Source organism: Betta splendens, chromosome 15 (assembly GCF_900634795.4).
Source record: "Betta splendens chromosome 15, fBetSpl5.4, whole genome shotgun sequence".
In the NCBI taxonomy this organism is placed as follows: domain Eukaryota; kingdom Metazoa; phylum Chordata; class Actinopteri; order Anabantiformes; family Osphronemidae; genus Betta; species Betta splendens.
The window spans coordinates 2,324,569-2,347,911 of record NC_040895.2 but is presented as its reverse complement, the minus strand read 5'-3'; positions in this window follow the sequence as shown (position 1 = coordinate 2,347,911).

Here is a 23,343-nt window from a genome sequence, read left to right as displayed (position 1 = left end):
GTGATGTCTGGAAGAGTGTGGGCAAAGTCAGCTATGTCAGCGCTAGTCCATGGTCTGTGCACTAACATGCTTCCTTCAGGGCCGGCCACTTCCACCATGGGCAAGCTGATTTCTGGAGCTACTGGTGTGTTGCTCCTCAGGGTACGAACGCTGGTAGTTGCAGTTGCAGTTGCAGCACTCGTAGTGGCAGTTGGTGCATGGGCACAGCTTGTGGCAGTGGATGATGTAGGAATGAAGCCGATAGGTGAATTGGCCCAGAACACCTGTGCCTCCATTCCAGGAGTTGGTGTGAGATTTTCACTGTCCTTCACATGCTCTGACTGCTCTGCAGCCGATGTTGTAGCTCCTGATGACAGAAGTTGGCCAGGCTGTTGGTGTGGGCCAGGCTTCTGCAGTGGTACAGGCTGTTGATGCGATGCAGGCTGTTGATGCGGGGCGGGCAGTTGCTGTTGGTCAGGCTGTTATCGTTGGTCAGGCTGTTGTGGTTGGTCAGGCTGTTGTTCCTGCTGTCCACCCTGCCCGGCCCTCCTGCTGATGTAGAAGGAGTCCAGGTCGGGATTCACCTTGACCGTGCTCAGCTCTGCAAAGGGATACAAAGCAGAAACAGTGGGAGTGCTCTGTTTCTCATCATGCTGTGAGTGTGTATGTGTATATAGTGACAGTGTGCAAGCTTCCACAGAGTTGTTATCTTTTCTTCCAGCTACGTCACCACTTTCATCCTTTCTCCCTCCTAACTCTTTTTTGGCATTTCAATCTTTCCCTGCGTTCTGATTCTTTAACCCAAATTTCCAGGCATCTGTTGTTTAATTCAATTTCTTCTAAAGTTTTAACTTTGATCGTTCTACTTTTACGGAGCTGTTTCTCCTTTTCTTCTGATTTTTCTTTTAAAGCACGTATGTCCTTCACACTGAGTGAACCACCTTCGAAAGCTCGGTTCCACGAGCCAACCCTTAGCAACCACCTTCTCGGCCACCAGGGCAGACTTTGACCTAATTAATTTTACCCAAATATTAAAAAAAAAAAAAAAAAAAATATATATATATATATATATATATATATATATATATATTATTTTTGGATGTTTTCAGCCAAATAGTCGTTTTAGAAATATTATTATCTCTAGTCCCAATTATATTTTTCTTTTGTTGTTGTTTGTTTTAGTTATGTTTTAGAATTAATTGTTATTTGCCTTACTTTCACTAAACCAAATAATCAGAGCCAAGTAACCCCGAATACCTGTTTCCAATTTCAAACCCGTTTCTCTTTTTTTTTTTTTTTTTTTTCTTCAACAAGTCGCAACAAAACGGAATCTCTCTCACCGGGCCGAGTAGAGGTTGGATTTTGTGTTCGTTGGATTTTGTGTCGCAATTTAAAAATATCTGTATTATACTTGTACTTGTACATTGTATTGAGAATTTTCCATAGGAGGCAATGGGAGGATTTCTGGAACTCTCTGTGTTTTGAGGCAGATACAGACTAAAGTATAATTTTGATGGCTTATCCAGGCACATCATTGGTAAGAAGACAAGTATGACTACAAACAAAAGTGAAGAAAATACGTTAATAGAGTGAAAACTGTGGCTGTAGTGACGAGTTAAAGAGAAAACTTCTGGCGTAACAAAGCGCCTCTTCACACTCTAGCTGTGACATCACCCATTTAATCAGACGCAAAACACACTAATGGAAAAGCTGAAAATTCCTCAAAAACCACCCTATACTTAAACTACTATAACTCAAAATTTGTTACAGATTGGGGTTTGATTCCTGTCTGAGGCAATATAAATTTTTGTATTTCCCAGATAAATTGAGTTATATGGTTAATGTATCACTATATTAGTAATCTATATAATAAATTAACAACTTTTAGAAAGTTTCAGTTTTCCAATTAGGATGTATACAGCCCCTCTGAGTATTGATTTAAGCATGTAGTGTGGCTGAGCGGTGAAAGAGCATGACTCTAATGCAGGTATTTATAGTTCGAAAACTGACTGGAAGAAGATTTTAAACAATTTTTAGAAGGATTTACAGCACTGTAGTCATGTGTGAAACACTTTATAGTTTTTATTAAAATCAAACTGCTTTTGTTTTATTTGTGCACATTTAGCTCTGCAACTTCTTTGCAGATCTGATCAGCTATTCATTCAACTCATTGGGATATTAGAATATTTTACAGTATAATAACACATGTTTATGCGTACAATTTTTAATATAACTACATTGATTTCCTTCAGGTATATTGAGTTATATATTTAATATATCAGCAACCTTCAGCTATATTATAAAAGGGTCATCTGTGACTAGTCATTCACACTGTTTTACACTTTAGCAATTAACCACACACACTTTTCGAAATAAAAGCACAAATTCAGATCTTTAGCTTTATATAGCAATATTTCTGCTTTCAACTGGTTTATTACGACTTTATTATATTACTATTTTACAGTTTACAGTTCAGTGATGTATCCGCCATGCAACTTGCATCCTTGCTAGTGTTGCTTTGTGGTACAGTGAGTACATCATTCTGAGGTTCGTTAGAGTCTACTATCGGCGCCTCCCTTGGTATCCGGAACCAGTAGTGTGGGACATCCTCATCCTCTTCTGACTCACTTGAATCTTGATGATGCATCTATTCCGCAGAACTTCGTGATTTTCTTGATCTCACATCTTTCTTTAGTGCTCTGTTCATGACCAGTGGCTCGACAGGCAAGTCATTCACTTGTAACAAATTCCTGTGGAGAGTCCGGACAGCACGACCTCCAGTGTCTGGACTGACTTTGTATACCGGGGTATCACCAAGCTGCTCCTTTACAATATAAATCGTCTTCTCCCAGTTGGGTTTCAGCTTACATGGACCTCCTCTTTCAGAGAGGTTACGAACAAGAACCCTGTCTCCCGGTTGCAGTATTACTCCTTTGCTGCGTTTGTCATAGTAATGTTTACCCTTTGCGCTTGACTGTTGGCTGTTGGCACTTGCTATCTTCTATGCTTCAATCATTCTCTCCCCCCATTTTTCTGCATATCCTCTGGGTGTGACTTTCTCTACCTCAGTTAGCAACCCGAACAACAAATCCACAGGGAGATGAGAATGACGACCATACAACAAATAGTAAGGGGAGTTACCTGTGGACTCATGTTTGGTGCAATTGTAAGCATGAATGAGGCAGGTGATCCTTCCAGTTCTCTCTCTCTTTATCACCAAGAGTCTGAAGTATCTGGAGGAGGGTACGGTTGAATCTCTCCGCTGGATTGCCTTGAGGATGGTAAGGTGATGTTCTGGAGTGGTTTACCCCAGCCAATTGTCTAAGAGCTTTAAACAGTTTGTTTTCAAACTCCCGGTCCTGATAATAATGGAGCTTGGCGGGATATCCGAACCGGGGAATGAAATAATTGAAGATTCGATCAGCTGCCATCTTGCCAGCTTTGTTCCTGGTTGGGTATGCCTGTGCAAACCTAGTGAAATGGTCGACTACCACCAGGATGTACTCGTAGCCACCTCGACTGGTCTCAAGATGAAGAAAGTCAATGCAGACGAGCTCCAGGGGTGAGCTCGATGTAAGGCTTCCCATGGGTGCTCTGTCGTGCAATGTTGTTGTTTTTTTGTTTTATACAACGACACTTCTGGGTGACATATTCCTCCATGTCCCTTTTCATAAAAGGCCAATAGAATAATTGTTCTCTTGCCAGGCACAGTATTCTTTCCACGCCAACATGTCCCATGTTGTCGTGCAGGTGGGTGAGGACGGTCTGTTTGAAGGTAGCTGGAAGGACTAACTGTCTTCGGAAAGTGGTTTTCCTGTACAGAAGGCCATTTTCCACATACAGTTTACTCCATTGCCTTGACAGTTTTTTTTTGTGAGGTCATCCAATGTTCTCCGTCTGTCCTCCGTTAGCTCTGTCTTGCTGTCCTTTAACTCCAAGATCTTTTTAATGACAGGGTCTTTTCGTTGTTCATCTGCTATGTCCTTAAGGTTGATAACTGGGAAAGTTTCTGTTTGAGCCTGTGGCTGTGATGTTATGTTGAGAGCTGCTATCCATGCCACATCTCCATTCTGGGCAGCTGTACTTCCTTCCCATGTTACGTTCACTGCCTCCACTGAAAGCATCTCTGTGCACTAGCCCATGTAAATGTTAATATCAAGGGGACATCGTAATAGAGAGTCTGCATCGATGTTCAGTTTGCCGGACCAGTACCTTATCTCAAAATGAAAGTCTGCCAGCTGCCCCACCCAACGATGACCCACTGCATTAAGCTTGGCGGTGCTCATGACGTAGGTCAAAGGGTTGTTGTCAGTATAGACAATAAATGAGGGAGCATAAAACAAATAATCTCTAAATTTGTTGCATACTGCCCATGTCAAGGTCAAGAACATTCCACTGTGCAGGTGGTAGTTTTGCTCTGCTCGTGTTAGCGTGCGTGACCCATAACCAATGACTCTCATTTTCCTACCCTGATTTTGGTAGAGAACCGCCCCAAGACCTTGTTGTGAGGCATCGGTATGGAGTACGAAGGGGTGGTCAAAGTCTGGGTATGCTAATACCGATGAACTCGTTAGGATCTCTATCAAGTGTTCAAGAGTTTGTTGATGCACACTGTTCCATGATACTGGAGTTCGTGAGGGGAGTTGCGGGCCTTTTGCCTCTGCCCTGAAAGATTTTGTCGGTGGTGGACTTGTTTTTACATGAAGTAGCTCATATAATGGTCTGGCTATGTGTGAAAAATCCTGTCCATAAGATCGTAAGTAGCTAAGGAAGCCTAGTAGTCTCCTGACACCACCTACTGTTTGTGGAGCCTTCTCTTTCAATGCTTGAACTGCCTGTATATCTTTTGGGTCAACACTCACCCCTTCAGCAGATACTAGCCGGCCCACATACCTGACCTCTTTGTGGAATAACTCACACTTTTCTGGCCTAAACTTTACCCCATGACGCTGCAAGGCTTGTAGGACACGTCACAGCACTTCAACACGCTCTTCAAAAGACCTGGAGAAGCAGAGGACGTCATCAAGATATGGGATGCGACACTCATCCCTGAGTGTCTCAAGCATCTCCTCCATGCTTCTTTGGAAGGCTGCTGGAGCATTTGAAAGACCGAAGGGTATCCTGACCCATTCATATAAGCCCCAAGGTGTTGTGAAGGCAGCCAGGTGTCTGGATCCCTCAGCAATGAAGCCTTGGTGATAAGCCTTTCCGTGGTTCAAGATGGTAAACCAGCTGTATCCACCAAGCGAGTTAATCAAGTCCTGTATGCGGGGGAGGGGGTGCCAGTCAGGTACAGTCTTCCTGGTGAGGAGCCGATAATCAATGCACAGGCGCAATGACCCATCTTTTTTCCTCACACAAACAATGGGTGCAGTGTATGGTGACTGAGACTTGACGATCCATCCTTTCACTAGCAGGTCCTGGATGTATTCTTTGACCTCCCTGTACAGTGGCTTTGGAATTGAAGCGTACTGTATGTCTTTTGAACAGGGGTGTCATCCTTGAGTCTGATTGACATCTGTAGAGAAGGAATACATCCAATATCATTGCTATTTTGAGCAAATGCTCCAGATTCCTCATACAGCATCTTCTCAATGAGTTGTTGTTGTTCTGGGTTGAGGTGGCTGAGGTCAACAGATGGTTGCCAAAGCTCAGGAGGAGACACAGTAGTCGCATTATTAACCTCAGCCCTTCCTGTCACTTTCTGGGGTCTCTGTTGTTCCTCAGTCCCTCCAAGTTTGAGGACTTTTGTGTTGAATGGAACCTAAGGAAGTTCTCTTTGGCAGGGTGACTTCATGCTTGGTGTGGTTTGAAATGCGTATACTGACACAGAGGGACCTGGTGGTGTTAACTTCTAGCAGACCCTCACCAACACTAAGCTGTTCTAGGGTTGTGTTCTCATTTTGTGGTTTATATAGAACAAGGGGATTGGATATGTTAAAGGTGGGTGGTGCTCTGCACCGTACATACATGGTCTTTCCAGCTGGGATGTTGACATCTTCTCTACCCACCCTCACTGTCGCTGTACTATAAATAGGCATCTTCCTCAATGAAGTTGACCGTGGCCCGAGCCTGTTCTTCTTCCACACCAAAGGCCCTTCGAAGGAGACTAGTCACCATGGCTTGTGCATCTACAACAGAGCTTTGTCTGTTCATCATTTCTTGGAGCACATTAGCCCCTAGTAGTGGCTGAGAAAGGGGAAGATGTCTAAAAAGAAAAGGGACTTGAATGGCCAGATTGGGATCATCATTTCCCTCAAGGTTGATCATTAACTCCACCCAACCATCATATGGGATGGGTTGTCCATTTGCTGTGCAAAAGTCAAGACTTTCACCTGGGTCTTACAGCTCTTGCATTGATTTCACTGTGTGGTTGGGTATAAAAGTCTCTCTCCATGATCTGTCAATGATGCTTACTTGTGAGCCTGTATCGAACAAGACTGTTGCAGCATAGCCACTGATGAAGCATTTAAGTAAGCTTTTCCTACCAATCAGCGGTACTGAGCATGGGGGGTTATCTTGATTCACGATTATCTCTTTTGGGCGTGAAGCTACTGCTCCCCTACCACGTCTCTTCTGTTTAGGCTTAGGAGTTACTGAGTGGACTGAAACTGCCTAACAGCCTCTGATTGTCCCTTGGCAGGGGCTGGTTCTCGTTTCCCAACTGTCGTGTTTTCTCTAAACAGCCTACTGCTTGATGCCCTGTGTTCCCACACACAAAACAATGATTACAGTTCCCAGAACCTCGCTGTGCACAGGCAGAACAACTAGACATTTTACCTGTCTTTGTGGCGAGGTGTTGGTTAGGTGGGAGCGGAGCAGGGAGTTGGCATGCATCACGAGGATGGCTTTGTGGCTGAGCATACAAAGTCCTTGAATGAGTTGTTGGTCTGGCCGCTGCCTGTTGGTCCATTAAAGTTGCAACCATGTTTGTCAAGGCCACTACTTGAGCACTGAGCTGCTGTATTCTTTGGCTCTCTTTCTTGCCAGCAGCCTGCTCCCCACTATCCACCTGGACGTAATGTGTATGCGTAACTTTCAGTTTAGGAACATGGCCTAGCCTACGCTGGTGTTCATTCTCATCACTAATTACTTTCATGACCCGGCTGATGATTTCCTCGCCTGTGACTTGGCTGTTTGAGAGTAGTGGTCCCCACCGCTGTCTTATGTCTGTGTGCTTTGACCCCAGGCCCTGGTAGATGGTGTGAAGGAACTTCCTGGATAGTCTTGGGGTCATAACAAACATCCGCATTGACCTGCTTTGACTGGAAGAGAACTTTCTGTTTAAATTCAATCATGCGATACAGTTCCTGTATCGCATGATTGAATTTAATTTGATTGAATTTAATTTGAATTTGAATTGATTTAATTGATTGATTTGATTTGAATTGATTGAATTGATTGAATTTCACTGTTGAGGGGGTTCATGTTCATTTTGTTTTGCACACATGAGTTCCTGGAACAGTTCTGTAGTACCTTTTTCCCCAAGGTGGGATCTGAGGAAGCCCTTAATCTCGCTGACAGATCTTTACAATCTTCAGTACACCGCGGATCACTTCTGTCTCTGTAAACCCTTCTCTAACTCCCTCCTATATCTGTTTACAGATGCTGCTGTATGTAGTATCAGAACTGTGGTCCCCAATCTGCCCCCCCATGTATCTTGAATTCTCTCCTCTGAAGATATGAGAGGTCCTTTAACCAGACCATCTTTTCTGCAGCTACATGTGTGTCGTGACGACCACTCTGTTCTGTATCAGCTATATCCTTAAAGTGTTATGTCTTCTTACCTGGCTGATCATGTGTTATGGTCAACTGGTCTGCATGTTGGGTGCCAGTTTTGATATCTGTAGTAGAAGGAGTTACTAGTGTGTCTGGGTTTGGGGATGATTGTGTGGAGTGATATGGTGCCTTAACTGTTGGGGTAAAAGCAAGGGTGTCATGCACTTCTCCATACCCTCCTGTGACCACATCTGTGCTTTGATTTTCAATTTCAACATTAAGGACCAGGTTGTTTAATGTTAATAACTGACTCATACCTTCGTCGGACTGCATGTAACTGAGGATATAGTCAACACATGCTTCCTTGTCAGTGGGGTCTAAATCACCTGCCCCTTGACAGCCGGTAGCAATGTCTTTTGCAAGCTGATAAGCTTTGTAACCTGAAAGTTTATACAAGTTTTTTTTGATGCACCAAGCGAGTTCTTTCCGTTGCGTGGACATTACTCACTTATAATGCAGCTGCACAGTTTCCCTGGCGGAATGAAGAGCTGTATAGACCTCTTATCTCCCCTGGTGGACACCCAGATCTGTGACCTCTGTGGCAGTCACGTCCCCTCCTCGTTGGTCTTGTGGTTCTGGTATAACTGGATCTGCTCCTCTCGACCGTTCTGGAAGAGGCAGATCCCGGACAAGCCCCCACAAATTGTTACGGGTCCCATGAATGGTACCACAGCAACAATGGTTGAGACACAATTTGGAAAACACAGGTAAATTGTAGCAGCAAATAAGACACAGAGCGCTCAGTTCATCCTCCAGACTGCATCTGAGGGTGGGCGGAGGAGTCCTCCAAAAACAACCGAGGTGCAACTGCTCCGGTTTACAAAGGTTCCTACCTGAAGTGCTGTTCATGCTTATTGTTCTAATAGACAATAAATATGAAAACCCTGTGTAGCGGATTCAAATTATTAAGAGTTTGATATTAATGCAGAAACATTAATATACCTCGAAGTTGGGGCACCAGGTTTGTTTTAAAGCTGAAACCACGCTTGTATTAATCTAGTCAACGCCAGATGTCAATTCAATTAGTCACTAGTTATGAACAACAATAACAACTTTCTTGTGACAAAACCAAATCAGTCTCTTATGCTGTGAATTCTTGTCGCGGTTCAGTGACTTCTGCTTAAATCTGAAGAACAATGCACACAAAACCAGATTCCTACTGGATATACATGTATGCATAACATAATATGGAAATACTAAATAAATAAACGATCAGAATGAGATGAAAACACAGGAAACACAAAGAATGGTCAAGACCTGAGTGTGTGATGGCTTTGATCAAGCGAAAAGAGTATTGGTTTCTAACTTGTACAAATCTAAGGATAACTAATGAATTTGGAATGTTCAATTTTAGCGCTTTGAGAAACACCAGAATTCTCAGAGAATTAGAGATTTCTGTCTTGCCTTAGTTTGGAGCTGTCGGCCGCTGTGCAGCGTCTCCCGTTACCGGTTGGTTGAGCAGGCGTGCCCTCTCTGGTCCAGGTGCCACGGCCTCTGGGCCAGGAATCGTCGCCTGCGGTGATGATGACGGCTCGGGTTCAGCGAAGTAACAGTCAGCCAGGCTGGACTTTCCAAGGTGTTTCAAAGCGTCAGTGATACTAAACTAGCCTAAAAAGGAAATGGGCTGGAATCTAATTTAATTAGTTCGATCAAAATAGCGAGTCAATTAAGGACTGGTTGTAATAGTTTCAGTTTCGCAGAGTTTTTTGATGACTTTCTAATGTAACAAAAATTATTGTTCGTTCGTGTTTCTAAGTTTAACTTAGATTTACAAAATTTAAGAACAAAGGAAAATTAAAGAAAGGTAATGCGAAGCAAAAAACTGGCACTCATACAGTATAAGCAGGGAAGTCAGAATGGTTAAACAGCAATATTCAATGCATAGAATATTAAGGTCATATACGTGGTCCCTTACAACGCTGTAACAAATGAAATGTTCTTCATGATGACTGGTCTTGTCTTAAGTAAACACTAAAACATACACAAATAATAAATGCAAGCAAAGTCAAATTATAAATGACCTAATCTGGACATTACTAATTAAACACTTGTAACACCTAAAAATGTAATACAATAATGAGGATACCAAATTGTAGCTGGTGGACATAGTCTGTGTATGTTGCACAGATCAAAAGAAGTAAAGAAGGTGAGTATCTGTATTTCAACTTTGTGTCTTCACACAAAGGAAAGCATGGTGATAAGTTGAAGTCCCTTTGTAACTTTAGGAATTTCCTGGCAAATCTGTAGATCGGGCATTAAACATCACACAGAAACCAATCTAATATCAAATAAAAACATTTTGTCCACAGAATACAATGGCATCAGTTTCATGGAAGTTGAAGGTTCTGCTACATCTGAACCAGAACTTGTGTCCAAATGAAGAGTTTTCCTTTTTATTGCTTCACATTCCTGGTTTACGATCCAGATCTCCTGGGCGAGTGGGAGAGTCCATGGAGTGAGTCTTGGTAGAGAAATTATGAGACAAGTCTTGGTCTGGTTACTGATAAGGCAGAGGAGGACCCTGGTGAGATTAAGGTTATGTCACCTAAAAGTATCCATGGTCTTTTGATGTGCCCTTAGCCATAAGTGTGTTGTTTATGTTAAACTCACTCTTCCTTCGTGAGAGAAAACAGTGTCCTGTGGAATAGACAGGAATTGTGTGTTCTTATCTTCTGGTGAATCGCAGCTTTGTCTCTGTGGAAGGGAGTGAAGCTCACACGTTGTGTTAAGTTACCTAGGTCCAGATGTGGATTGCTACACCTGTGTGACATAATCATCAGTACTCTTTTTAAAATGAACAAGTCATTTGGCTTGTATAAATTAAATTACCACAAAAGTGGACACACTATTTTGGGTGTATCACAATTACATATGGTAAATCAATACAATCAAAGTATAATTGCAAATGAGGCAGAGACCGAATTCACTTGCTTGTTCCTCTGCAGAGAGTAGTGAGAGGTCGGGTAAGGTCAGCTGTGTTCGTCCAGCGGACCCTCTGCGAAGCGCTCTGATAACCCCAGCCTGAGAAGACATGTTTTTAACCACTACCTAAGATCTTTCCTCATGTCCAAAGAAGGCGTGCATGAAGTGTAGATGTTTACTCAGAGAGAGAAAAAACATACGTGGCTACTCAGAAAAGACCTGGCAATTGGCCGTGTGATCTGTTCAGTCGGCGTGACATTCTGAATGTTTCCTTAAGAACAGCTCGGATCAAAATTTGGATAATTGTTAGTCTACACCAAACTCTGTAACCCCAAACTGAGGCAACCTCTTTTCTTCCATTAACTGAGGACACACATGAACAGAGAACAGTACACATTTACTTTCTGTATTCATCCCATAAGCAATGAATAATTAACAGTAACTGAGGATACACATGAACATTTACTTTCTGTATTTATCCTATAAGCAATGATTAAATTTACTACAGAGCTTTTGTCGGAGCTTGCACAGCTAGCTCGACCCCGAGCGGTTGAGACATCAGGAGGAGAACCACCAATTGAGATACTTGGCCTGCAAACTACCCAGAGACCTGATTGCCCTCACAATCCAGATTGACCGCCGGCTTGGCCACAACGATTGCGAGGCACTCGCCGGGGACCAGAGGTAGGAACGTTACGGGGCCAACTCCATACAGCAGCCCTTGTTTATTAACCCCAGAGCTGACGCCAGCCTGACGGACGCAGAGCTAGCTTAGAGGCTAGGCATAGCCACCTCACCCATCTCCCCAGCGTTGGAGACCACCGCGCTGGATGGGCGTTGCCTGTGGAGGGTTACTTACCACATGGCGCCGGTTTCACTGCCGTTTCCGGACAACCATACGGAGGAGATTGCCTTCCCCATTGTTCCAGCCTGCTACCATCCTATCGTTCTGGGCTATACGTGGCGTCGACTTCACAACCAGCGCCTAAACTGGAGATGATCATGGCCCTCAAACAGGGAATTACGCACAACACAATCACCATCAGAACCAGGAGAATCACGAGAACCGGTCCAAAGATCTTCAGGATGTCAGTCCTTGTGCCAGACCTATCAAACCAGGATTTGTCCTTCATTATGTCAGCCACCTGCACATTGGATATGTGCTGTAGCTCACGGATTGCCTGTTGGGTCATTCAGTAATTTATGGTTTCGACTCTTATCATGATTTTTCCTACCCCCAACCTTGGAAATATGAATAGTGTAACTTTCTGGCCTTTAGTCCAGAGCTTTTTGTCCTTGGGAACGTCTGATCACTTTCCTTCAGGTCGATCTCTCGCTTCCGTAGCTGTCCCTTGGAAGTCGTCTTCTGTGGTGTTATCATGTAGGAGCCATCTGAAACATAAACAGGAACACAGCGTCCTACCCAATTGGGTGGAAGATGCACATAGACTGTGTGCCCACAAACATAGTTGATATCAGACTGTGGGATAGTCCCAATGAAATCAAGACCATCATAATAAGGGACACACTGAACTCCCTTTGGTAGAAAAAGTGTTGAAATGGGTGGCACTGCGAGTGCAAGGCATCTTAACAGTCTGGCAGTGTTTCAGTGGAACCTCCCCTAGTGAGATACTACTGAGGCTACATCCTTTTTGTTTAAAAGAGAAAAGCTGCGGCTCTGGAAACAGTGTCCCTTGAACTGAGGAGGAAAAGGAACATGATCAAATAAGATGTCTGTGGAGAAGTTGGCACTCAAAAACTGTATAATTACCACCCTGGTATAGTGGAGGACGTGGAAGTAGTCCTTTCGTTTGACTTTGGAAGGAGGTAAAGAAAGCATCAGGTGACACCAGTGAACGTAAAGTGTCTGAATATAATCGCTCTCGCTGTGGGTCTACAGGCTGAATTTGTACATCAGGGTTTTGCGACAGACTTTGGCATGTTTCCACACACATAACAGCCACTTTTAGCAAAATTATGAGTGCTCTGTTTGGCAAGAAACTTCATGTAACAATACCACAAGTTAGTGTGATACTGGTCAGGAGGTCTCTCCTCATCCTCAATGAGGTCAGGGAGTGGCTTAGCATCAATCAACAGTACAAGGGCAGTTAGTACAACTCCCGTGGCTGGACAGTGTCCCCTCATAGTATCTCCTTATGAGAATGTCCCCCTAAGTGAGAGAAGGTACCGCTGGTTTCTTCACTGCCGTTGAGACGACCAGTGCTCTAAATGCTGCTGACCCCCTTTGTAGGCAAACTTTTCCCCTCCCTCAGTTGGGTTTTTTCTCACGGACATCTACTTGGTTGCCTGTACCTGTTGTCTTTTGCAGTGTGTGTTGTGTATCCACCTAGAGAGGCCTTCAACTTTGCAGGCTGTAAGTGTTATCAGTGTCACTCAGTGTGGGCCTCCCATCGGGGTGAGGTCCAGTTCTTGCGCTTTATGAATCTGATGAACACCTAGTCATGAACCTGCAGTGGTCCCTCCTGTGGGCGAGGCACATCTTGAAAAGCATTTTCGGAAAAACATTTCTTGTGATGTTTTAACACTTTTGACATGTGGAAAGAATTGGAAGGGTTGTATAAATTTAAATATTGTACTGAATTGCACAAATGTTGCACAGAGGACATTATTACATAAATCACAGATGTAGTAGGTGAGTTAATGTAGCAATAGGAAGTTAACAGTTCTGGTTATATAGTCTGATAGCAGCAGGTAGGAAAAATCTGTGTGGTCCGTTTTCACTACAAATTCGATCTGGTATCCCAAATCGTATTATATCTTTTACTAGAGTTTTTGCTACAGCTAGTGAATCTACCCATTTGGAAAAAAGGTTAATAATTTTCAAACACTACTTTTTACATTGACACCTAGTTAATTCACAAAAATCCAATATGCATATAATGAAATGGATATTCTGCTATATGGAATGTTCTTCTTGTTTGTCGAATATTTCCTTGAGGGTTATATTTAGAGCATGTGATGCATCGGGGACAAAATTTTTTAGAATAATTTGTAAATCCATAAGCAGTATAGTATTTGTTTTTTATCCGTACCACCCCCCCCCCCCCCCCCGTTTAGACATGGCAAGGCCCATGCCTCAATATTGCTGCTCCTTTATAGAGGGATGTTGGTAGGACAGGTTCCCCTCGTCAAACATAATGATAACTTAACAGTTTGTCCTTTGAGTTCATTTTTTTCACTTTTGAGAGTGCAGTGCATCAAATGGCTATTTTTGCTGGTAGTTGTACTGCTTTTAACAAAGTTTTCATTAAATCACCTGCATTGTAGTCTTTCCCGTTGATGTCATTATGTCTGTATTTTCCCATTGACTGGTAAATAAATGAATAGTTCATTGTGCGTATCTGCTATCATTATAGATGGTAACTATCTGACCTGAGTTTGTATGCCCCAGTAAGTGCAATTATTTCTGCTGCTTGTGCTCTGTAGTGTGGGGGGAAGCGGTTCTGCTTTCAAGGTCTCACTATCAGTCAGAACCGCACAGCCACTCTTTGTTTTTCTAGTTTCAGACTTTGTGCTTGTTCCATCCACAAAGACAAATACAGAACCAGGTATTGGGTTGTCCTGTAAATCTGGTCTAGGTTCTCAACTTTTGAACACTCTATTTGGATCAATTTTTGTCCACTTGCTGATATGATCTGTTCTAAATATTTAAGTTCTTTCTTCAACAGCTGCAGTTTGTTTTTCCTGACCTTGTGACCATGTTTTTTTTCTACATTTGAAAAACATTGTCAAATCATTTCTGAATCTAAGTGTTGCAAGCATTCTTCATTGCAGTTACAGTAGCTGTGAGCATTTCTGAGTCTGAGCATAGCAAGTGTTCTTCATTGCAGTTAGCTGTGACATCATCAGTGAGTGTGTGTGTGTGTGTGTGCAATCACCTCCCTCCTCAGTGTCATCTACACTGGTACTGGAAACCCATCGACCTCTCGCCCATCACTTTGCCCCAGCAGAATCATTCTGTGGACAGTCAGCTGGTCTGTGGCCTCAGCCATGCAGTATGGGCGTTTCTCTACCAAACTTAAAGCACGCTGTTGCTGATTGTTGATTTTCTCTAAGGTGGGCTGTGGGCACAGTCTGGGTTGTCCAGTTCAGAGCTATTCTCTTCCAGCCCGTCATTGAGCTGTATTTACACTTTTGTTTTGGATTCCAATCATGAACTCATCAACAACCTCATCTGCAGGTTTTCCTTTTTGCCAAATATGGTTAGGGTAATTTTTGGGTAATCATGCAGTCTTTCACATAAGTACACTTTTACTTGAGGTTCTTTCTCTCCAACTTCACTCTCACTTTTCTCACCCTAAATTGTGGTCCACCATATCCTCTAAACCTTTTTCTGTCAAGTCCTCTCTGTCCACTGTTATCTTGCCAATAGCATTCTTCACTGTCTACAACAAACATTGTTGCTTTTGCTATATTTGATTGATTTGTACTCAATATCTGAACATAGACTGTTAGTTTCATACATCAAGTATTTTAACAATAAGGAATTATAACACAATGTTAATATTCGTGCACCATTTTCTACAACGTTCCATCTAATTAATCAATGAGCTTGTTCTTTTCTATATTTTAATTGACACATGCCTTTATATTTATATTTAAGCACATCAATTATATTATCATTGTTCTATTATAGATTATTTTTTATATTAATATAAAACAATTATTAAATTATATGTATTATATATTTTCTATTATATTTCTATCATTGTATTAATATTTTTATGTCTTCACTTAATTTGTTACATAGTTTTACACCACTTTAGTGTTTATTTTTAATTCAAAATCTTGTTGTGCAATTTTTAACTGGTCCCTTGAATTATATTCCCCATCTCTTTCTTTAAACAGTTTCAGTTATCACAGTTATTTTATCCATCACATTTCTTACACAATTCTACTATTTTAAATTTCCATCAAATTCAATTTTTTTTCAACTGTGGTAAAATTATTATAGTCGACTGAGAATGTCTTTTAGACATGTATTTCGAATCACCTTCAAGGTTTTCACCCTTAGTGTTCTTTAATTTGCTTCACTACGAGGATTGCGATTAACGATCAGTCACAGTGTTCACAGAGATCATCGACTGTGCCAAGCTTCTACAGGAACTAGTTTCCTGCGGACACAGCTGTCTCTGTAAACCAACCTCTCAACTTTGATCTCAATCAGACGCACAACACAAAAGGTCTCTGAGACTTCCTCTAAGAAGTAAAGATTAACTTAGAGACCGAGACCGACAAATAATAACACTTATTTATATAGTCTGATTTACTTCAGCTGATCACAGTTTACACAGAGTTTACGTTGACAACGTCAGGTTTGTCGTCAGGCGAAGCGAGGATCTTGGGATCCAGGACGAGCCCCCAATTATGTTAGGGAAATTGTTAGTTCCCTTTGTAAATCTTAAATAAAGCAGACACAATCAGTTGAGACCTTCTTCAGGATTTTACTTGCAAGGAGTGAGCAGTTTACAGCAAAGGCAACTTCCTGTCACTGAAGAGAAGACAAGGATTCAACTCATAATATGTATTGCATTCTGGGAGGTGCATAGTCACAGTACGCGGGAAATATTTTCTGCACAAAGCGAGCATTGGGCTCATCAGATAAGGATGCTACACACTGGTACTCCCTATTTCTTGCAGAGCGGAAGAGAGGAAACTTCAAAGCTATAGCACAGCTAACGAGGCTTCAGCAAAATATGTTTCAATGATTAAATACAGTATTTTTCCAACAGGGAAAGACAGGCAGGGTTCAGTGTCAGGCAAGCTCGGTTGCGGTACAGTTTAGAGCAAGGCGGTCTCAGGACAAAAAGCAAAGTTCAATAACAGGCAGGCTCGGCTACGATACAGTTCAGGGCAAGGCAGACTCAGATCAAAGGCAAGCGGGATAATTACCAGGCAGGCACGATTACAGGACAGACGAGGATCAGGCGGGATTCAGGAACAATGGTCAGAAAATAGGATCAAGATCAGGAGTCAACTAGGTACGTAAAGCTGGGTAGTGGCGAGTACATGCAAGAATCTGGCAACTGGCTTGGGTGAGTACTGGAGCTTTAATACCGGTGAGTGATTACTGATGACAGGCAGGTGTGAGTAATGAGAACCGGAAGTAACACTAAAACTGCTGTGACCAGAAAAGAAACTCCTACAAAATAAAAGAGGAACACAGTGTAAACCGTGACAGTACCCCTCCCCCTAAGGCATCTACCACGGTGCCCAAAGAGCGCAAGAAGACCCGAACCAGTGCGGGCAGAGGGTGGTCAAGGAGGAGGGCCAGACACACCACAACTGTAGCACACAAGCAGGGTGGGCTGAGGGAGGTCAGGAGGTGGGCAGAAACAAAAACAAGGTGCACAATGTAAACACAAGTTCATAGTGAGTCCATCGCCAAAGGAAGCACAAAGTCCAGAGCATAGTTCAACCACAGAGGCCCCACAGGACCCAAAACCTCCTCTCATGGAGGGTGGTGACAGAGAGAGAGTCCCGACCCAGCAGCCGCTGGGCTTGAACGACACACAGGATGTCCAGGGGTGAACCGCGGGGCCTGTGAGGCTGGCGCAGAGGCCAGCTTCCTCCAGGCGGCCAACGCTCCAGGGGCCCGAGGGGTTGTGGCGGCCGGTGACGGCAGAGACCGCGCCACCGCCGCGGCAGGAGCAGATGTCCTTCAGGCGAAGGCGAGACAGGAGCCGGCGGGAAGCCGGAACCAGAGACCAGGACAGACGTGGGACCAGAACCAGAGATGAAGACAGATGTGGCGCCGGAACCAGAACCACCGATGAGGACTGACTGGAAGCCAGAGCCAGGACCAGAGACGAAGACAGACGAGACGCCGGAACCAGAACCACCAATGAGGGCAGGCGAGACGCCGGAACCAGAACCACCAATGAGGGCAGACGAGAAGCCGGAGCCATGGCCAGGGACGAAGACAGATGGGAAACTGGAGCTAGGACCAGAGACGATCCCAGACGTGGAGATGAAGCCAGACGGGGAGCCGGAGCCAGGACCAGATGTGGTTACAGCATTTTAAGGGCTCCCCCGACGAGCCTGGGCGGATGCAGTCGGAGCTGGACCATCAGACGCCAAAGCAGACGTGACCGGCACCGGACCATCAGACGCCGAAGCAGACGTGACCGGCACCGGACCACCAAGAGCCATGGGGAATTGTGACCGACGCCGGAGCACCAGGAGCTAAGGGAAAACGTGATCGACGCCGGACCACCAGGAACCGATGCAAATGTGGCCGGAGCACCAGGAACCGATGCAGAAGTGGCCGGAGCCGGACCACCAGGAACAAATGCCGACGTGGCCGGACAACCAGAAGCTGCAGCTGCACACAGTAAGGTAGAGTACCCTGGATCCGTGGTTCGAGCGGTCGTCTCTGGACCCCGAGGGAAGGAATGGGGTGGGTCTCCTCAGGACCTCCAGGAGCGGCCTCTTGGTTGGTGCCGAAGATGCCTGGAGCAACTACTTCACAGCCGGCAGGAACCAAAACACTAATCTAAACTTTTCTATTTCTGATTTTGACTAGTTATTTATGACTACTTCATGAGCCCTTTTTTCACTTTAGCTATTGAGGACACACACTTTCGAAATAAAAGCACAAATCTAACTATTTAGCCTAAATATCACTTTTCTGCTTTTGACTAAATAATTTTGACTAGTTAATGAAACAATTTGTTTACCAATTACCTGCACACACTTTCTTCAAATTTTCTAAATTTAAATTCAACTACTTGTTCTGCAGCAAATTTCAGCTGTATTAAATATTTCCAAAATGTTGATTCATTCAGCTCTTGAAATCAAAACTATTTAATTACAATATTTAGGCATTTTGATATATTTAGCTATATTTCATCAAATTAAGCAAACCTTTACACACTTCCTTGATTTTAAGCAGTTTTTTATTTTAGCAAATCTTTTTCAAGTTTCCTCCATTTGAAATTCAACTACTTCAGCTTCTTCTGCAAATATTTAGCTTTGTTTGTGTAACTCATAATTGTCTGTCTATTGTCATCTATGCTTTACATGCTTGAAAAGCAGCTCACGTTTAAATGTTTCAGCTACTTTCAGCAGTTCTTCAGGAATACATTCAGCATGGAAGCATTCACTGTTTAGTTTTTTCTAATCTTCCAGCATTCACTATTTAGTTGTTGTAATCTTTAATATAGTTATAGTTATTGTTCTTCCGTTCGTTTTTCTGCAACTCACTAGTACAGAAACCATTCCAATATTAAAATGTTCAGCTTTTTAAGAAGTGTGCTATTATTATTCTCATTCATATGTTTAATATTTTTCAAGTTATTAAGCTTTTTTCAACTTTTTTTCCCATTGAAATGAATGGAAACAACTTTCAAATCTTCACCTTTTTCTACTTTCAGCTTTAACTACTTCCGCTTTCTTTAAGCTACAGACACCATTTGAACAAGAAAATGATTCATCTAGCAATCTATCTTTAATATTTCTGAGTTATAGCAGGAGTGCTTGCAGGTGCCGGCGCTGGAACCTGGATCTGTGCCTCCTCTCTGAGAGATACAGTTCATTGCTTCCACCAGCCCCGCTACAGTGTTCTCCTGGCGGAGCGCACATTCGGCCAGTCTCGGGAGCGATTTGTTCGTTTTCTCCTCCTGCTCGCTGAGTCGCTGTCCCTGAGCGAGGAGCGCAGCGTGGAGGGTCTCGATTCTGGCTGGGTCCATTTCTGGCCAGATTGTTCTGTCAGAAGCGCAGAGATGCCGGACCCACATGCACAGCTCCAGACAGGTGTGGGATGGAGTATAACAGTCTTTATTTGGTACAGGCAAGGTCAGTTCAGGCAGGGTCATGCACGGTAAGGCTCGGCTAAGGTACAGACTAGGTGCAGGCAGGGTTCGGCAACAGGCAGGCACGGCTACAGTACAGGTTAAGGGCAAGGCAGATTCAGGTCAAAAACAAGCAGGATTGTTACCAGGCAGACACGGCTACAGGACAGACGAGGATCAGGCAGGATTCAGATGGTCGAGAAGCCGGAAACGATGGTCAGGAACGAGATCAAGATCGGATGCAAGTAAGTGCATAGTGGTAAGTACACGCAACAATCTGGCGACTGGTTCAGGTGACGACTGGTGCTTAAATGCAGGTAGGTGATTAAAGATAACAAACAGGTGTGTCTAATGAGGACCGGAAGTAAAATGGAAACAAACACAGTCCAAACCGTGACAGCAATCACCCACGCACATGCTCTCTAAATCTTTTCAAAATAAAAGCACCAATGCAATTTATGACCTTAAATGGCAAGAATTTGGACTATTACTGGTTAATTATTGTCAGGGAACACACGGTGAAGGACCCAAACGCACGGCGCAGACACGACGTGAGGGACTAGACAGAGACACGGTGAAAACTATGACAATTTGGAAAAGCAAAGGTTTAAGTGCAGGGGTACAAATAACCAACTAATGACTAATAGAATGCATGTGGTGAAATCACATGAATGATTGAGCAGAACAGAACAAAACAGGAAGGTGGGCAGAACCAAAACCATACAAAGTAACCACACAGTCCACAAAGTAAGTCCATCGCAGGAGAAGCACCAAGTCCAAACACCCTCTCAAGGAGGGTGGTGGCGAGGAGAGTCTTGGCCCAGCAATCGTCGCACTCAATGCTCAGGGACGAACAGCGAGCTCTGGGAGACCGGCGCCGAGGCCAGCCTCCTCCAGAACCCCACAGGGATCCTGCAGACAGGCGACGCTCTCGAAGACCGAGGGTGAAATCACTAGTTGACTAGTTGAGCAGAACAGAACAAAAACCGGAAGTGATACCAAAATAAAACAGGAAGTGGTGACACATGACTACAGTAGGTAAGTAAACAAAAACTAAGGCAGACAGGAAACAAGATAGGAAATACCAAAATAAGACTGGACACTAAGCACACACATGACCAAAATGCTGGCTCTATGACAATTAGAGCCTCTTCGACACTCTTCTCTTCGACCACGACAGAGATTTCACAAGAACTCAACTTTGAAGTTTAAATCAATAGCATACCAATTTATTATACATGACAAATTGAAACAATCATATAATGATTACAAAAGAGTAATAACAAGAGAGGCAGAGACCGAATTCACCTGCTTGTTCCTCTGCAGAGAGAACCGAGAGGTCGGAAAAGGTCCGCTGTGTGCTACCAGCGGACCCTCTGCGAAGCGCTCTGAAAACCCCAGCCTGTGAAGGCCTGCTTATAACTACCACCTAAAGTCTTTCCACATGTCCAAATAAGGACGTGTAGATGTTTTTCTCGGCTACTTGGAAAGTCCTGGCGCTGGGCCGTGTTATCTGTCCAGCTCCAGCTGCATCTGGCCCACCATCAACCTCCCAGTTCCTTTCCCAGGTCGGCGTGACATTTTGAATATTTCCTTAGGAACAGCTTGGATAATCATTGTTAACAACAACAGATTCTGCGAACACGGATTCTGCGAACCCAGTTTACGCAAACTCTTTCACCCCACCTCACACGAACCCATCTACTCTCTGTACTTCTCTCATAAGCAATGATCAATTTTACTGCTAAAAGTAAATGTAAATGTCTGTTTCCTGGAGTCTATCCCAGATGCTCCCCAGACAACGACCCTGCCAAACTGCAAGGGTTGAGGAACAGTCACTGCATCTTAACCTGACCCGAACAGATTGTTCACTACCTATATAATAATATATGATATGATACATAAATATACTACAAATCCCCTCCTCATGGGCATTTTAATGCCCATCAATCTTGAAAGCGAGCGACCAAGAAAGCTCCTCTTTGACTCATCATGCTGCATTATATTAAATAGACATGAACTTCAACATTAAGATGACACAGCAAAGTTAAAGATTCACAAAATCTGTGGTGAATAGAACACCTAAGCTCTTCTTTCAGCTCCAACAGGTGATCCTCCCACGCTGCCTGTAAACAAGTACATTCAGTAACAAACCTCACAGTTTTCATTCTACATAAGTGTCCTCTTTATCACAACAGATTCTTCACAGACTCCACACCGACCACAGTTAATCATGAAGGTCTGTGCTCTCACTTCGTCCAGCATCTGCAATTCAGCTCATGCACGGGCAAATTCAAACATCAGTGTATATCAACGATGCAGCTAAGGGCGGCGCTCCGCCCACACCCTATAGCCGTGTTGGTCAGCGCAGCCCCACAATGTTAGGTGGGTGAGGATTGTTGGTGTAGCTGGAATTGCAATATATTGGACTCTCCATCAGCTCCTTCGGCTCCATCGACTCCTCCTTCGTCCGTCACGGTTGTACTGGAAGCTGTGGCACTGCACCCTCTGCGTTGTCCTCTGAACCTCATCTGATGCCCTGCCTTTCTGCTTGCGACCCAGTTGGCCCAGCTCGCCTTCCCGTTGAACACAGAGTCCCTTGTTTCCCGACTGTCCAGGGTTCCAGCACACTTCTGCTGCACCATCCTCTATCCCCCTCAGACTGGTGCTCCAGCTGTGACCTGAGAGCTGATAGCTGAGAGGCAGAAAGATCTGCACTATAGTGCAGCATAAACAATCCTACAGAGCTAGGGTTAGGGTTAGGCTGAACAGAACATATAGTTTGCTTTTTATTCCAGGTCGTTGCTGTAGAAATCAAAAGATCAGAGAATATAAAAACCCACAGTCGTAGCAGGTCATAAGACACACCCTCCTCTGATACTGAAGTAACCTGTGGATGGAGGTTAAGAGTAGGAGAGAAGTTGGTTAGGAAAGAAAATTAGTTTGAGCGAGATGTTTATGCTGACACAGTTTCTCCACTGCAACTCTGTGTAGAGAGAAGGGTTGAAGTTGTTAATGTGAGCTTCCTGTGTACAACAACACACTGAGATGCAGAATGAAAATTGTTAAACCCTCATTATATAAAATCAACAACAAGAAACATCATCGACATGTGTCATAGTCAGTCCGTAGAGCATATACAGTATCAGTCAGTCATGTCATGAGCTCAGGGTTTTTGTCGTGCACGTGAGCTAAGAGAGAAACCTCTTGCTCTATGAGAACTATAATTTAGAAAGGCTAGCCTGTGACCTTGTTCTGCTAAATGAGTCAGCAGTGTCACTCAGGGCCCATCAGTGATCCGGAGTTTGATCTTCTTTGTCCTCTTCTTTCCTGCAATGGAACAACACAGCTTTCCTGCGTATATTAATCATCTGTTTCACATAGAAACTTGGTTGATGCATTAAACACCATTTCAACATAGAAACTTGGTTGATGCATTAAACACCATTTCGTCAAGCAAAGCTTCATGCAATGTTAGTCTATGCGTTCGGCATATTTTTACAAGCTACACACTAAAAGGCAATGTTCACAGTACTTTTTCATCCCTCTATTGTCATTATCACATTTACACTTCCCTTTTCATTCACTCTTCGACTTCCCTTAACTCCTTTCCTTCCTGACATACCCTGCTCCTGTCACTTTTCCTATCACTCCACAATGAGTCCCGCTGTGAGATCATATTCCTCTGTAGCGTAAGCTATTTACAGTATATACCAAATCAAATTTTGTGCCAACTCGACCACAACCTTTCTCCCATGGATTAAGTTCACCAACTTGGGATAAAACACAACAGAAACAGAAAAGTCCATTCTTACAGCAGATGCCACACACACAAGTTCCCCAGTTACTA